This window comes from Copadichromis virginalis, linkage group LG3 (assembly GCF_057382275.1).
Source record: "Copadichromis virginalis isolate Kocher_CV1m ecotype Utaka linkage group LG3, C_Virginalis_male_GT1.1, whole genome shotgun sequence".
Lineage (NCBI taxonomy): Eukaryota > Metazoa > Chordata > Actinopteri > Cichliformes > Cichlidae > Copadichromis > Copadichromis virginalis.
The window spans coordinates 7001725-7019408 of NC_140620.1; the positions used below are offsets into that span (position 1 = coordinate 7001725).

At 41.9% G+C, this 17684-nt stretch overlaps 2 long non-coding RNA genes across 3 annotated transcripts; one reads left to right on the plus strand and one right to left on the minus strand.

The window, feature by feature from the left end:
- Positions 1 to 439: 439 nt before the first annotated feature.
- LOC146712506 (uncharacterized) lies at positions 440 to 1683 on the plus strand. 2 transcript variants are annotated; one of them, XR_014917103.1, is made up of 3 exons: positions 446 to 970; positions 1056 to 1167; positions 1248 to 1683. It is a non-coding gene; the product is annotated as an uncharacterized LOC146712506 (long non-coding RNA). The 2 variants fall into 2 exon arrangements; XR_014917102.1 differs by having other exon boundaries at positions 440 to 1167.
- Positions 1684 to 10549: 8866 nt separating this feature from the next.
- LOC146712507 (uncharacterized) lies at positions 10550 to 12304 on the minus strand. The gene is made up of 3 exons (XR_014917091.1): positions 11994 to 12304; positions 11220 to 11725; positions 10550 to 10690 (listed from the first exon to the last, which is right to left on the minus strand). It is a non-coding gene; the product is annotated as an uncharacterized LOC146712507 (long non-coding RNA).
- Between the last annotated feature and the right edge of the window lie 5380 nt (positions 12305 to 17684).

Here is a 17684-nt window from a genome sequence, read left to right on the forward strand (position 1 = left end):
CAATTTTGTTTTTGTGCTTCTTAATTTGATTTTGTGCTTCTCAATTTTGTTTTGTGATTCTCCATTTGTTTTTTTGTTTCTCGATTTTGTTGTTGTGTTTAGCAATTTGTTGGTGTGATTTGCACTTCGGGGCCCTGTTTCAGGAAGCCGGTTTAGTGGAAAAACTGAGTAAGTATACCCTGAGTTAACGAAAACTCTGGGTTTTCGGTTTCACAAAGCGAGTTCAGATGAAGCCTGAGTGAGTCACTATGACGACACACGCCGTGAAGCTAACCTGCCCCCTAGCAGGTTTACTACAACTAACCCTGACTGTCTCCGCCCCTTTGTCGGAAACCTGACAGTAGGAAGTGTCGGACATGGCGTGTCCCTTCCTTGAAGAGCCAGTAGATCGTGAAGCCCAAATTCTCCGCAGAGCTCTCCGCCGGGAGAGAGTGATTAGAGCACGTTTGGACATTTTATCATTTCCTGATGATTTTCTGTGCGAACGTTACCGTTTCTCAGCACAATCTATAAGTTATGTGAATAACATCCTCAGGCCATATATTACGCATGTGACACATCGCGGACATGCTCTCAGTTCTGTACATATTATTTGTATTGCACTTCGTTTTTTTGCAAACGGGAGCTTTCTGTATAATATTGGTGACGCTGAGCACGTTTCCAAGGCTACCGTCTGTCGGGCAGTCAGGAATGTTACAGTTGCACTGAAACGTCTCCTGCACTCGTGTGTGGTGTTCCCCGGTCATAGACCCACAAGATTCATCAAAGAGGGATGCCACAAAATTGCAGGTATCAGGATGAACAAAACTTAATTTATGATGTGGTGATACTTGGACTACTACTTAAATTTTACATTTATTTTCAGGGTTCCCAGGCGTGTATAGATGGCACTCACATTCCAGTCATTGCTCCTTTAGTAAATGAAGGAGACTATGTGAACAGGAAGTCTTTCCACAGCATTAATGTACAGGTACATAGTTCCCTGTAGCATTTCAAACTAACAAATCATTTCATTATAGTAATGGATGCTAATTTGTGTTCTCTGCACTGTGAAGATCATATATGATGCTGCCAACATTATCACAAATGTGGAAGCCAAGTGGCCAGGCTCTGTCCATGACTCACAAATATTCCGTGAATGTACACTGAGCACAAAATTTGGACATGGTGAGTTGAAAATACTTTAAAATATATAAAGACCAATTGCTTCAGGGACATTTGAACTGAAGTGTATCCTTCTGTCTTAGGAGAGTTCACTGGCTACTTGCTTGGTGATAGGGGGTATCCATGTTTACCCTATTTGCTTACCCCTTACCCTGACCCTGAACCGGGCCCACAGCAGCGATATAATCTGGCTCATTGCAGGACAAGAGCCAGAATTGAAATGACTATCGGAATGCTTAAGGCCCGGTTCCAGTGCCTGCAAAGACTCAGGGTCACCCCAGAAAGGGCATGTGACATTATTGTGGCATGTGTGATTCTTCACAACATTGCCACAATTAGAGGAGAACACTGTCCTTCTGAACCAGACATCAGCAGTGATCCAAACCATGAACATCCTGACCCTCCCACGGACATACAAGATGGAAGTGCAGTCAGAGACACCATATGTCACAATCATTTCTTTTGACCCATCACCTCAACATGTTGAAAGAAGAATAAACAGATTTTTTGTTCAACTGGCTTTATTGGTCGCCTGTATTTCCTGTACACAAAGTATTAAAAGATGTACACCTCATAAAGTGTCTCTGTTGCTTCCTCCTCTGTAACAGCTGTCAATGTTTCTTCATTATTTTCCTGCAGTAAAGAAATAGACAACATTGCTGTTCTACTGTACACTCATATAATCTGTGGAGTATTACTCACAACTGCATGTTGGTCTGGCTCAACAGGAGGCTGCACCAGATGCAGTACACCACCACCATCAACTGATAGAATATGAGGTTTATACAGGTCACTTATAACTTACAAGGGACCAAATGGCAATTAACAAACATACCAATCACCTTACACTTCATTGTCATTATGCTCTCAAAGACAACCAAGACTGAGGGAAGGCAAAATCAGTAGGAAAATAACTTCACTACAAAATAATCCATTATGGTAAAGAGTTTATCAAATGAATGAGTCGCACTGCAAAGGTGACTGTGAAGAAAGGATGTATGCACATCATGTATTATTTTGGATTTACCCCCTATGTAGGCACTTGTGTCTTGCGGGGTTATTGACTCAGAGGATGTCCCCGCAGAGATGCCTTCGGCCACAGGGCGCCCACTGTTTTGGCTGAGGGCCAACTGCTCAGCCTCTGTGAGTGGTGGTGGTGGAGGACCCCCACCTGTTTTTCGGGCCTCCGCTTTTTTTCTGTTGGCTATAACGGGTCACATTTGAGCATACAGAGTAAGCAAATATGTACTTGTAATGTGCTCAGATAATTTCAATACGTGCTTACAGAAAGAAAATTAATGTAGCCTCTAACTGCAATTGATTTACATCGGACAAACAGACCACGCACTATGGCTCATAATACAATTACACCTCACCTGTTTGGACTATATTTTTATATTTCATTTTTACTTGCTGCCAGGAACGTTTGGGGCCTGTTGGGTTGCACCTGCGCTCACATCACATCACAAAATAAAATGTATAAAATAACAAATAAAATAACATATGATAAAATAACGTGTTAAATGGGTGGAAATCCCTAGATCAATGTTTATATTAACACTCACGCATTGACTCTGTCGGCTATGTTTTGCCATGCATGCTCCCTGTCTTTCGCAGCTGTGGCTGTGTTACTTTTTTCCGCGGAATTTGCGTGTTATCGGCATATGCTGCCATCAGAATTTCGGCCTCAAGCGCTGTGAAATACATTGATCACGCCTTCTATCCCTCCGTCTCCATGGTGACTCGCTTAATCTGTGCTCCGCTTATCAGGGCTTTATGTATCCTCGTCCGCGCGCTTCACTTGGGGTTAAAGCAACTCCGCGTTGACTGAACTAATTGTTATCAGCCTTTCTGAAACCGAATATTCCGAGTTGGACAGTTCGGGATTACTCAACCCTGCGTATCGTTTTTCACTCTGAGTTTTCTAAACCGGCTTCCTGAAACAGGGCCCAGGGCCTCTCAATTTTGTTGTTGTGTTTAGCAATTTGTTGGTGTGATTTGCACTTCAGGGCCACCGTAGATGGGCAGTAATTAATAAATACACACAACACAAAATGCTTTTGCAGGTACCATGTATTTAACCAAACCCCCAAAGAAAAATAACAAGAAAAGAAAATATTAAATAATCACTCCTGCTACAGCTATTCAATTAATCAAAAACCCAGTGGGGGTGCACAAAGACAACTAAGCAAATTCTTCTGGCTTATACCAAGCAATACAGATTCTCAAAAACAGCTCCCCATTAACCCTTTAAGACCTACCATAGAACCAAGTCCGCCAGAGCTTATATTATATTTTTACATGCTGTGGAGCCATTTTTGGGAGCATTTTTAAGTTGCTATACATCAATACAACCATTATAGCCCAGATTTTAATAATATGTATTCATTAAGTGCATACTAATTACATAAATTGCAAAAAAGTGCAATAAACTACAAAAAAAATGAAAATCGTTTTTGCTTTTTTAACATATATTTGTAGTTAGAGAAATTTAAGAGGCTTATCCCTCAAAACTGTAAATACAAAAAAGTTGCACAAAATAGTTTCCCACCACAGGAAATTTATTTTGAGTGTCTTCATAGTTTTATTTTTGAAATACACCAATTTTTATACACTGCAGGAAAAACGAAAATAAATATTATACTGCAAATTTGCAAAAAAGCAGCATATGCATCAAAATAAACTATTTCCAGCAGTGCAATATGAGTCCTAAGCATCCCAGAAACGACACAGAAAGTCATAAAGTCAAAGATAACTTTTAAAAAGACCAGTATATGCCCTGAGGCCCTGATCATAAAAAAGACTACATTTCCGCGAAAATGACGTCACTTCCGGTTTCGGGCAGGTAATGGCGGAAATGCAAAAGTTCGCGCTGACGTCTATTCCAACATAGGAAGTGTTATGAACAGCTGATCGGATTGGCAAAGCGTGTTTCTGGAATACTATGTTTTTGTTCCTGCAAGCGCTTTTTATGCAGTTTTTGCAAAGCTTTATGTGGAAGGAAACTGTGACCTAGGACAAGCTGATGGCATAAAATGTAAGTACAACTCCTCCGGTTTCATATGCAAAAAAAATTTTTGCGCTAGCTTACGTGGTTGCAGAGCTACTGGGATTTAAAAATAGTTACGCAAAACAGAGCGTGCCCGCTCCGACCGGCTGTAAAGGGTTAATAACACATGTTAACACTGATCCACACTGAAGTCCATGAGTTCTATCTGAATGTCCATGAGAGATGTCCAAGCGCTATTGTCGATAAATGCGGGGAATGGTGTGTATGAATGCGGAAATCAGTGTATCTGGAAAATGGGGACAGAGCGTAGTCTTTGATAGCTTCCTACCCAACCGGTGGAAGCTTCAATTGCAGAATGAGTCCTGCTCCTAGCCATTCATTGGCTCGCCATCCTTTTTCATACCCCAAAAAAAGGTTCACCTGGCCAATTCCGGTCTGTTCAGTGCACAACAACACTATGGCTCTGGCTCACAGTAATCAGCATCTGCAACAGCTCTGTCACCAGGGCCCTATTTCAGGAAGACGGTTTAGAAAACTCAGAGTGAAAAACGATACGCAGGGTTGAGTAACCCTGAACTGTCCAACTCGGAATATTCGGTTTCAGAAAGGCTGATAACAAGTAGTTCAGTCAACGCGGAGTTGCTTTAACCCCAAGTTAAGCGCGCGCACGAGGATACATAAAGCCCTGATTAGTGGAGCACAGATTAAGCGAGTCACCATGGAGACGGAGGGAAAGAAGGCGCGGTCAATGTATTTTACAGCGCTTGACGCCGAAATTCTGATGGCAGCATATGCTGATAAAACGCAAATTTTGCAGAAAAAAAGTAACACAGCCTCAGCTGCAAAAGACAGGGAGCATGCATGGCAAAACATAGCCGACAGAGTCAATGCGTGAGTGTTAATATAAACATTGATCTAGGGATTTCCACCCATTTAACACGTTATTTTATTATATTTTATTTTTTATTTTATACATTTTATTTTGTGATGATGTGAGCACAAGTGCAACCCAAGAGGCCCCAAACGTTCCTGGCAGCAAGTAAAAATGAAATATAAAAATATAGTCCAAACAGGTAAGGTGTAATTGTATTATGAGCCATAGTGCTTGGTCTGTTTGTCCCATGTAAATCAATTGCAGTTAGAGGCTACATTAATTTCCTTTCTGTAAGCACTTATTGAAATTATCTGAGCACATTACAAGTACATATTTTCTTACTCTGTATGCTCAAATGTGACCCGTTATGGCCACTAGAAAAAAAGCGGAGGCCCGAAAAACAGGTGGGGGTCCTCCACCACCACCACTCACAGAGCCTGGCCACTTGGCTTCCACATTTGTGATAATGTTGGCAGCATCATATATGATCTTCACAGTGCAGAGAACACAAATTAGCATCCATTACTATAATGAAATAATTTGTTAGTTTGAAATGCTACAGGGAACTATGCACCTGTGCATTAATGCTGTGGAAAGACTTCCTGTTCACATAGTCTCCTTCATTTACTGAAGGAGCAATGATTGGAATGTGAGTGCCATCTGTACAGCCAATCACGCCTGGGAACCCTGAAAATAAATGTAAAATTTAAGTAGTAGTTCAAGTATCACCACATCATGAATTGAGTTTTGTTCATCCTGCTACCTGCAATTTTTGTGGAATCCCTCTTTGATGAATCTTGTGGGTCTGTGACCGGGGAACACCACAGACGAGTGCAGGAGACGTTTCAGTGCAACTGTAACATTCCTGACTGCCCGACAGACGGTAGCCTTGGAAACGTGCTCAGCGTCACCAATATTATACAGAAAGCTCCCGTTTGCAAAAAACCGAAGTGCAATACAAATAATATGTACAGAACTGAGAGGATGTCCGCGATGTGTCACATGAGCAATATTAGGCCTGAGGATGTGTCAATGGAAAATTGTATTTAGTAATCAGTATAATCTTTTAGTGATATACGTTTGTATATGGTAGAATACTGCATGTAGTTATTTGTATTAGGAAATATTCAACCATGTATACTTAGAGGCATATAATTAATTGTGTGTGATCTCAAGCAGGCTGCAGGCTTGGCGTGCACCCCAGGAATGCACCCCCACGTCCTGGGAGCACAAGAGAAGTTGTACCTGGTTTTATTGTTTTATGGTAGGATTAACGTAGCTATGTCTGTTTTAGTCTAAGTGTTTTAACTGCTTGACTTCCTCACCGTGTTATCTAGGGTGAGGCTACCCTCTTCCTGACCAAGGATGTTTTCCCTTTGTGCTTTCATGTATATGACCCTTTGATCAGACACACACACTGAAGTATAAAATAAAGACCGGGGCAGTGCTCAGCGCGAGTCTCTGAGACTGCCCTTGCTAGCAAGAACTTCTGTGTGTTTCTTTTCTCTGAGTCTTTACTGAAGAAGTGTTTAGAGTATATTCCTTAACATTTACTTGGTCCTTCGTAGCCGGATCAGAAAATATCAGAACTGTTATCTGTGACTCTGTTCCAGGATCCAGCACTGATTCCTGACGCCGTGGGGAGCCGGCACCGACGTCTCTTAGACGAGGAGAGAGTCCCAGAGCATGAATTCGAGTCTGGGCCGGTGACCAGGTCCACGGCGCTGGGATTCAGTCTGGTGATCCGAACCACCAGTGAGACGTCGGAGTGTGAGAAACACTATTTTGGTATATAAGATGGCCGCAAAAGTTTAAAGAAATGTGATAAAAAAAAATTTAAAAAAGGTTTAAGTTCACCAAAAGGAACTGTGTTTTGACCAGTTGTAGAGGTAGCTGAAATTATCTCGTGACAAATTAGCGCGCAAATGTTTATGTGTGTGTATGTGTCTTGAAGTAAGTTGATTTTACAGCACAATACGCTGCTGAACTACTTCCAGCTGTGAGACGAGCTGACGTGCAGTTCTCTTCCATCTCCAAATATCTGTTGGTGCTCCAGACATTTTCATTCTGGTAAGTTCTAAATATGTTCATATCTCTCTTTATAGCCTATTAGTTTTATTTTCTATGCGCTCTGAGCTCATAGCAAATTAGAACAAACATCCTACTGAGTGATTTTGCAGAACTACCTTCTATTTATAGAGTTGCTAATTATTTGGCATTATTGCAGCAAACCAGCCTATGAAATGGATGAAACACATCGTGAGGTGAGGTGTAATGTGTACTTTATTGATCATTCTCTTGGAATGTTTCGTTGTATATAATGCTTAAGGACTTTAGTAAGAATATTCATTTAAGTTTGTATTTCCTTTTAGTTCTGACGGCATTGTATCGGCTGTGGTTGGACATCATTACATGTTAAGATGTGGAAGAATCCTCCTGTCCGAAATAAATGTCAGTTTAAACACAAAGAACAAGTTGAGCTTTATTAAGACTCGAGGGGAGGAACAATGATCATTGTTCTGACAGCATTTTGAGTGGGAACAGTTCAAAGTTATTTACTGATTGAAACAAGCTGAATGTTTCTGTGCACGATGAAGAAGATCAGCAGCAGGAGCTCAGCTGATCAATGAATTGACATCTATCAGTCGTTTCATGAGATGAAGTCATCAGCAGACATTTGTTCTAACTGTGTGATGAATGTCAGAACGTCAGGGCTCTGCTTTAGTCACTACTTGATGATCATTGGCTCATTGTTGAATCCAGTGGCCCAGTCTGACCTCTGACCCTTTGCTGCAGGTCTTCTGTGTTATCTCCACTTTCATGTCTGATCTTCTGCTGTATCGTCCAAAATAAACATCTGAATCATTTCCAACACTTCAGCAGATCTTTAGTTTGGGCAGTACAGCACAAAATAACACATATTGTACTATACTGCCCACTTCCTGATCTTATTGGATCTGTGTGTGAGGTTGGTGAAGGAAACACATGTTTACTGAGTGAATCGCTGCCATTAGGAACTAGTTTTTATATCACAGCCTAGAAATCACACAGGACCATTTCTGCAAGTGAAAATATGTCACATGATCCCTACATGTGGACCTTTCACAGATGGATCCAAGTGCAGATTCAACTCTGCATTACATTTGACTTCAGCTGTTACACACTTTCATTTTCTAGCTGTGTCACTTCCTGCTTTTTGGATCAGATAGTTTATCCATGTCCACAAATGTTTGGCTGCATATTTGTATCATCTATATTTTCCAGTCTTCATGCAGCCGATATTTCATGTGAACTCCAATCTGCCACCTGCCATCACGTTTTCAGGGTTAGTTCAGTGTTGGACATGTAGGACAAACAGCAGCACATGTTCTCTAAATGTTTGCAGTCATTTTTAAATGACGCTGATACTACAGGAGACATTTTCCACATTTATTGTCTTTGAACAGAGAATAATAAAGCCATCAAACATATACAGGCTTCTGCAAATACAAACTTCTGTGGTGCATTTGATGACCTGCAGAGGAGAACAAGTCGGGCTTTTCAGCCCTAACACAACCTCTTTGTTCTCAATACTACAAAACCTTAAAAGGCTGATATGCAAGTTTGCATGAATCACCAACACAGTTGTGTTTGTTTCTAGTGTAGTTATAAATAAGGTGATCAAATATCTGCTGACTGATTAGATCCAGTATCTATTACAGATGAACTGGATATCACAGCATGTTGTTAATCCGTCATATCAAACTAAACAGTGTTGCTGGTGTAAATATCCTCCAATAAAGTCAGATGGGCTGAGGGCTGCTGTTGCCAGGTAACGATGATGTCACACTGGATCTTCTGATCTTGAGCATCGTAGCGCTCGGAGTCTGATGTTGGCTCATGTGTTGTCATACACCAACATGACGTTCTACTAGTCAAGGCCTCACCTTCACCCACTGATGCTGATCACACAGACCCACTAATAGAACTGTTTTATCAGGTTTATGCAGCGTCACCATTAATGTCACATTTAATCAGAACACATTTACATTACAAGCCCACTACAACCATTATCAACATGTTAAATTACATTATACATCTGCACTGGTTTAAAGCACCACTATTTTAACCTGATTCATTTTTTCCACCTTAACAGTTCATTCCTCAAATCAAACAAGATATTTGACTCTCAGAAAATGTACCAACAAATATTTTTGCAATAAAATATTTATTTTTCAGCTTTTACAAGTGAAATCAAACAAGTGTATTTAACACTGAAACCAGAGTGGAAGCTGCTCATATAGAGTCCAACCCAGGCTAAAAGTAAGTTGAGTAGACCAGCATCATCAAAGTGTCGGCTCTCTGAACACGGTGCAAGATCGCCATCTGCAGGACAAAACTAGTTTTTCTCCTCGTCAACGTCAAGATGAGAGGCGGAGTTAAACTGTGGCAGGTAAGCATGTGGAGGAGGAGCAATAACATGACGCTGGAACATCATCATTGCATTATACAGTTTCCTCTCTAACTGGACGCAGCTGTGAACAAGAACAGCTGTGGAACCAGGGTCCTGAGTGGCATCTATGGATGAATGCAGGTCAGTGTGTTGCTGGTGGAGGTGATGAATCACAGGGTCCATCTCACGTTGGAGTCACAGCTTCTCTTCAGCTGCTCTGCTCTTCAAATGTAAGGAATCGACGGCTCTCCTTTTCAGCTCTGTTGGAATATCACCTTCTTCTGTCTGAGAAATGTTAACGAAACAAACCTGACAAAACACAAACAGCAGCAGTAACAGTAAATTGCACTTATACATTCACTGAAAACCCACATTTGAACTCTACCTACTTGTTCATCGAGGCATGAGCCCAAGGGCAAGGAGACTTCACAGACATGTTGAAATTGTGATGTGAAGACGGTGGACTGTGGAGGCCACTGCAGACTGTTGGACTCTGTTACAATCTTCTTCAGTCTCTGTTACAGACGTGGACTTGATTGGACAGCTTTATAGCGACTCCCTGTCTGTCTCAAACAAAGCATTTACATTCAAAAAGACATTTACAGAAAACACCAACAACACATGATATTATTTATTATATATTATAATCATTTATTCATATTTATTTTTCAATGAAGATGACAACCAACTGGAGCTTGAATCATTGAATTTACACCAAGCACTTCAGATATATTTGAAGATTTCTACATTTTATAACTAGTGACAAAAATTCTTTGTTGTCAATAGAGACACACTAAAGCAAACTTTGCTTGATGACAATAAGCTCAGTTAAATCAGTACAATAAGTGTGGAGCCCTTCCCTGAGAACGTGTCTGCATAGGTTCTCAGTCATCCAGGTCATGGTAGTCGAAAGAAGCAACCACAACCTCCCTCCAGAACATTTTGCAAAGTGAAATTTGTTTATTGTCCCATCAACAGTTTACCTGCAGAATGGGTACAAATATCTTTTCAGTGAGGAAGTGACGCAGAAAATACAACGTTTCCCTCTGTGACAATGAAAAAGTGCTTGAGATTGAGTAGAGCGATCCTTCTTCCTTGCTTCATTTCTTGCTCGCAGTCTCTCAGCGTTGACTGGAAAATCAAATCAGACTCACACCATCTGCTTGTAATGTGGGCGTGTCTGTCAGTAGTTTGAAGAGCACTCTCTGGCCTAAACACAATAGGAAGATCAACACCGCCCCAAAACAAACATTTCCAGATTAGATGAATGGCACCGTAATTGGAAATGGTAACATTAACACGTTAACTTCCTGTGTTTGGTCTGCAGTGGGTGACTCGTGATTCAGGGATCTACATTTAAAAACGCACATGTAAAACTGACAGCAAGGTTTTCCCATCATATAGTCGACATAACTAAGCACAACTGTTAACCTTTATGTTTGCTAACATTTGAACTCTTACGATTGGGATATCAACAAAACACTAAATATAGTTTAATTCAATCCTACCTGAGCTGGTTGAATTGAACCAGTTTCAAATTCAAGTTCAAATTGTATTTATCACACACACAAAACCATACACAGTATGACATGAGGTGAAATGCTTGTAGCTGTGCAATGCCCAGCCAGTTTCATGACATACTTCCTCTTCCATCTGGGAACAGAATCTAAAGACAGGAAGTAGCCACTGTCAGCTTCCTGAGTACCCAATAAGAAACAAATCAGGCAAAATCAACAAACCTTTGGGTCTCGTTTTCAAAAGTGCATGTTGGTCAGCTTCTGTCTCTCTTTCCATCCACTGTTGGATGTCTTGTTCTGAAATAGTCACTTGGACAAACATGGAAGAGAAAAGATTCACTTGCGACTACAAGCATACGTTCCATTAAAGTCGGGTTTCTCGGGGACTCTTTCAGGATGGCAGAAATCTCCTCCTCAGCAGACTTGTGACCTTCTCCTCTTTGTCCCATCTCTGAAGGAGCTGCACTTCTATCAGTAGGAACTGTCAGCTCTCTCAGTTTGAATGTAAATGAGTCATTTTAACTACTAATACAGAAACATGTGTACCTAGATCCGATGACTTCCTCCTCCCATAATGCAATAATGCATCAGTCAGAATTTCCAGTCGATCTGATGGATTCATCTCTTTGTGACTCCTGCAGATCTTCTGAGGAAGGAGCAGAACCTCTCCATGCCTTCTCCATCGTTCAGCCCAAACCCAGGAAGCCGTCGTGTGCTCTAAAAGATTTCTGATTAACACATATTTACTGTTTACTGTACAAGAGTTTATCAAAGTATGGACTGAATAGTGTGTGCATGTGCTTAGGATGACATGTGTGTCAGTTTGTGTACATTGACCAATAAATCATAGTTGGCACTGCAGTTTATGTCCATAAACATGGACAGCCAGGGAAATACCTCGAGGTGTTCCTCCTCCATTTGTCTGATAAACACCAAACAGTGTTTTATAAACAGGAAATGTTGTTCTTGTGTCATATAGTAAAAGAAAATACTCACATGTATATGTGAGGACGGCACACACACGGTGTCGTATATGAAATTCAGCTTGATGTTCTTGTCCTGGTATCTTTTCACCAGCTCACTGATGACATACGTTGGATCTGCTCGCCTGTTTAAAAAAAAGATCATCTCAATGGTTTCGAGTCAATAAGAGAAATAATATTTTTGGGAAACATTTGGTGACATTGTTGACTGTAGGTTAATGATGTAAGCATTGATTAACAACTCAGCGTTCTCCATGAATCATGTTCAAAAACATAAAGGGAATTTCATGACGACAGGAGGCTCCAAATACACCAGTTACACCAGTTACATCCTGTGTTTTTGGCTGGTTTTGTGACTGAAGTAAATTTCCAGCTTTAAAGTTGCCACAATCCTAATTACAAAAGGAAATAGTAGTCCTCAATCAGCCATAATAACTTTAACATGACAGCAATTATCTTTAAAATAAAATAAAAAAATAGGGGTGTGTGTGTGTGTGTGGGGGGGGGGGGGGGGGGCACTCAACATCTGCACATTCAAAAACATCTGTTTCCATCACAAATACTTCAAATGTTGTCTCTTACATAACCAATCCATTTAAAACTATGACTTATTTAGGAGAACACCTCACTAGTGATGGAGCAGTGACATGAAATTTCCTTCAACATTTCCTCAGCTCAGCTGGTTTGGAGCTATCAGGATGAGACAGCAGATATTCCTCTACATCTTTGTCTCTTACAAACATGATGTTTCCATGAAAGCGCTCAATAATACGGCATCCATGGTCACAATCATTGTGCCATCAGTCTGAAACCAAACATCAACACTGGTTCATCCATTTCTGTCATTGATGGAACCAAATCTTATGACAGGATTATTAACTTGGTTGGTAGATCATTAGATAGCACCTCACAGACTGATCACCAACCCACTCCAGTGCACATAAGAGTAGAAAATATGATCTAGTGTCAACATTTACGGACTTTTTAGCCTGAAACAGTTTTATATAGAGAAATGTGTCAAATGCTGTTAAACTGTATGAACTGCATTGTGTTGCACTGAGGAATGACACTCTAGTGTCCTCAGTTGTTGGTGAAATACTGAGATATGAACCTGCTCGTTTGAAGCTTTAGGAGTAAAGAATTATTGTCAATGTATGAAGACAACAATGATTTTTTTGGATTAGCTACAGAAACATGAATTTATATCAATCGATGATACAGCAGCATAACAGAATGACTCATTTCTGATGTCGTTACGATATCAGGTTGGAAAATGTTGAACCTAAAGTATTAAATGACCTCCAGAAAAGTAAGACAGTGAGTCATCCCACAATTGTTTTTATGAACCTCCTGAGACCCACTGCCCTCATATGGCGACATGGTGATGATGGTAGCTCCACCTTCATCCTCCTCTTGCCAATATATCAACTAACCCTCTGTGAACAATCTGTCTCAGCCTCTCAGACTTTCAAACCTGAGCTGTGCCTGCCATGTACTCATTGCTAAACCTTTTCATTTTGTCCAGTCCAAGCATTTAGAAATAAATAAACACAAAAACACCATTCAAAGATATTTTTTACTTTTTCTACTTATCAGGTACGAACAATCTGAAATATCTTTTGGAGAAATGAACATTGTATCCTAAACTTAACCTCAGGCCCATCAGGTTAATGCAGTCATTACATGGACATGTTTCATTTTAAAATGAGATCAGAATAGTTTGGCATTAAGTCATAAATCTGTAAGAACAAACCTGTGTTCACAAACATGTTTATCTCTCTCGTGTTTACTGCGCGGGTCTGTGATCCTCTGGTAAATGTAGCTGTAAATGTTGTTTTCCAATATAGACGAGTACTGCTGCGTTCATACACCGATGTTCTCCATGTTCTTTGCAAATAATGCAAATGCTTGTGGATGGTGCTGAGGATTTATATGACATCTTTCAGTGAACCCCACAGGCTGAGTTCTTCTCTCTTTGCCTAACTGCTTGCTGTCTCTGAACCAAAAGAGCTCCAAGTCACATTATCCATGTGCTCAAGTGCAAGTGCTGATCCATGTTCTCAGCCAGTGGTGTGACTGGTGTGGGGACAGGTGAACCAGCCTGACTGAAGCTGGGAGGTGAGGACTTCATTCATTCAATAACAGCCCCTCTCGCTCAGTTTTTTCATTCGCTCTTGCTCAGATCTCTGCGAACCTGCTCGCAGTGTGTCGCTCAGTGTGGTTTATCATCTTCATCTTAACTTCCTGCTTCTATCATGGTTAAAGCTGATGAATCCTCTGGACATCAAACACTGATGGTGTTATTGGAGCTGAGTGAAGTTTGATGGCTTTATTATCCACGCTGTGACACATGGCAGCTGTCAGAGCAGAACACATGAAGTCAACAGGTGTGTTTAAATTCAGCCTCTGCTTCCTCTGGAGGTCCATGACATCAAAGCGTGGCCGCAAAGGGCGTCCAGAATCCTAGCCTCCCACAAACATGTCCACCTTCTTCCTGGATTTGAAGCACAGGTGGGACCACCCTATCCCAAGATGCATTGCAGCGTGGTGGTGGAACATATATTTTGGGTCCAGAGATGGAGCAGCGCTCTCTCTCTAAGTCTTTGAGGATGTTTTCTGTTTGAGTCTGGCTTCAGTCTAATTTAGCAGCTGTGACATCAGAGATTGTAGGGGAGGAACAGCCACACCCACAGGTGAGTTTCCCACCCAGAAACAGAGCGTGAACATCACCTCTGTCTGTGATGTGTTGGTCACAAGTTTTGTTCTGGGGTTTTAAGTGGAGGGTGGAGCTTGTGAGTGATGGAAGCTGAGAGCGGTGTTTGCAGATGCTCAGTGTGACAGGATGTTGGCTGCTGTGTTTGCAGATGCTCAGTGTGACAGGATGTTGGCTGCTGTGTTTGCACATGCTCAGTGTGACAGGATGTTGGCTGCTGTGAAAGCTGAATGCTCTCTGGTTAGAAGTGATGTCACACATTAGGATAACTGTGCCAGCTCTCTGTCAGAGTACCAGGGCCTCGCTTTGACCACATGACTCTCAGTACACAGCATGATGTGTGCGCTGTAAACAGGAAGCAGAGGAGCAGGACTGAGGTAAACCTCTGAGGGATCAAACTGAGACTGAGCTCCAGATGTTTCCACATGTTTCTGCTCTGTGTGTGTTTGATGATTATTTCAGGTATAGATGATGGAATATGACCAGTCTGATGTCAGCCTGCTTCTCTGACAGCGCCTCACCTCTCTGTGCTGCTCCCTGCTGGCTCTTATCATTACTGACTGAGTCCTTGCTGCCACTTTATTAGGTACAGCTTGCTAACACAGGCTCAGACCTGCTTTGCCTTTACAGATACCTTAAACCTTCATGGCTCAGATTCAGCGAGGTGCTGGAAACATCCCTCAGAGTCATGTGATCAGTGACGTCTACTTCACCACTGACAGATAGAAAAGTACATCCACATAAACAGGAAATGTAATAATAATAATCAAATGCTGATTCTCAGCTTTTCAGCCCTTTGTCTGGATGTTAATCCAGCTGTGTGTGTTTGTGATGACAGTAAATAAATGTTAGACTTACAGCTCCTGTTTTACTGCATTAAAGTGATCACATGACTTCAGCGCTTTGACATGGATGGTAGTGAAAGCAGGAAATGACAAATGTAGCACAGCAGCAGCGTTTAACACATCTGAGCTGGAAACAGAAACTCTGGTATGAACATCATTCATAGAACAGCTTCCAGCTTCTTTTGCTCGGCTACATTTTGGATGGATTTGCATTTAAAGATGAGACTAAAATGGTTAGGGTCAGGAGGTCAAAGGTCAGAGCTTCAGTGGGTCTGAGGGCGGCCTCACGCTGGAGAAGGATGAAGGAGTCTGACCTGAGCCAGTGTTTGACATGAACACATCAGCACTGCTGTCAGTGAGCCTAACGACAGCCGTTAGCATCATTTCAGTGTTTCAGTCATAAAAACACTTCCTGTCACTGTGGTGGTTACAGTGACATCATGCAGTTTGTGCTTTGACCTCCAGAGGGCGACAAATCAGCACAGACAGAGAGCTCCATTCAAACTTTGCAGCCAAAAGTAATACCGTATTTCCCGGACTACAAAGCGCACCTGAATATTAGCCGCACAAGCTAAAATCAGGGGAAAATCCTGTTTTGTACATACATTAGCCGCACCTGACTAAAAGCCGCAGGTGTTTCAATGTTGACTTATCATATGTAAGAGAATATGCACAAAGCGAATTGTCAGGAAAGAGATGGCTGTTTGGAGACACATCCCCAGCCAACATGTATATATGGGCCCCACCTGGTTTTTGCTCGGGCTGGATGGGTACCATATGGGCATGGGCTCAAACTGGGCTTTTTGTATGGGGCCTACTTGGGTTCTTCACATTGAACCCATATGGGCAATGCCAAGTGGGCACTTTTAGTAGGTCCTAGCTGGGTCAAACATGGGAAACACTTAACGTGGTCCAAAATGGGAAACACATGTAGGACCCACTTGGGTTTTCCACCTGGGATAGACATGGGCAAACACAGTAATTTAAGGATAAGCTGTTGTTGTGTGCCCCAGGTGGGGCAAAGTGAGGTAATCAATATATGTTTTTAGCACTGATGACATAGGTGGGGCCCACCAGGTCAAACTATATGGGTCACACATGGGCAAATGCAAGTCAGACCCTGAAAACATGTCTATGTGGGCCCCAGGTGGGGCAAAGTGGGGTAATCAATTTTTTTTTTAGCACTGATGACATAGGTGGGGCCCACCTGGTCAAACTATATAGGTGGCACATGGGCAAATGCAAGTCAGACCCTGAAAACATGTCTATGTGGGCCCCAGGTGGGGCAAAGTGAGGTAATCAATATATATTTTTAGCACTGATGACATAGGTGGGGCCCACCTGGTCAAACTATATGGGTCACACATGGGCAAATGCAAGTCAGACCCTGAAAACATGTCTATGTGGGCCCCAGGTGGGGCAAAGTGGGGTAATCAATATTTTTTTTTAGCACTGATGACATAGGTGGGGCCCACCTGGTCAAACTATATAGGTGGCACATGGGCAAATGCAAGTCAGACCCTGAAAACATGTCTATGTGGGCCCCAGGTGGGGCAAAGTGAGGTAATCAATATATATTTTTAGCACTGATGACATAGGTGGGGCCCACCTGGTCAAACTATATGGGTCACACATGGGCAAATGCAAGTCAGACCCTGAAAACATGTCTATGTGGGCCCCAGGTGGGGCAAAGTGGGGTAATCAATATATTTTTTTAGCACTGATGACATAGGTGGGGCCCACCTGGTCAAACTATATAGGTGGCACATGGGCAAATGCAAGTCAGACCCTGAAAACATGTCTATGTGGGCCCCAGGTGGGGCAAAGTGAGGTAATCAATATATATTTTTAGCACTGATGACATAGGTGGGGCCCACCTGGTCAAACTATATGGGTCACACATGGGCAAATGCAAGTCAGACCCTGAAAACATGTCTATGTGGGCCCCAGGTGGGGCAAAGTGGGGTAATCAATATTTTTTTTTAGCACTGATGACATAGGTGGGGCCCACCTGGTCAAACTATATAGGTGGCACTTGGGCAAATGCAAGTCAGACCCTGAAAACATGTCTATGTGGGCCCCAGGTGGGGCAAAGTGAGGTAATCAATATATATTTTTAGCACTGATGACATAGGTGGGGCCCACC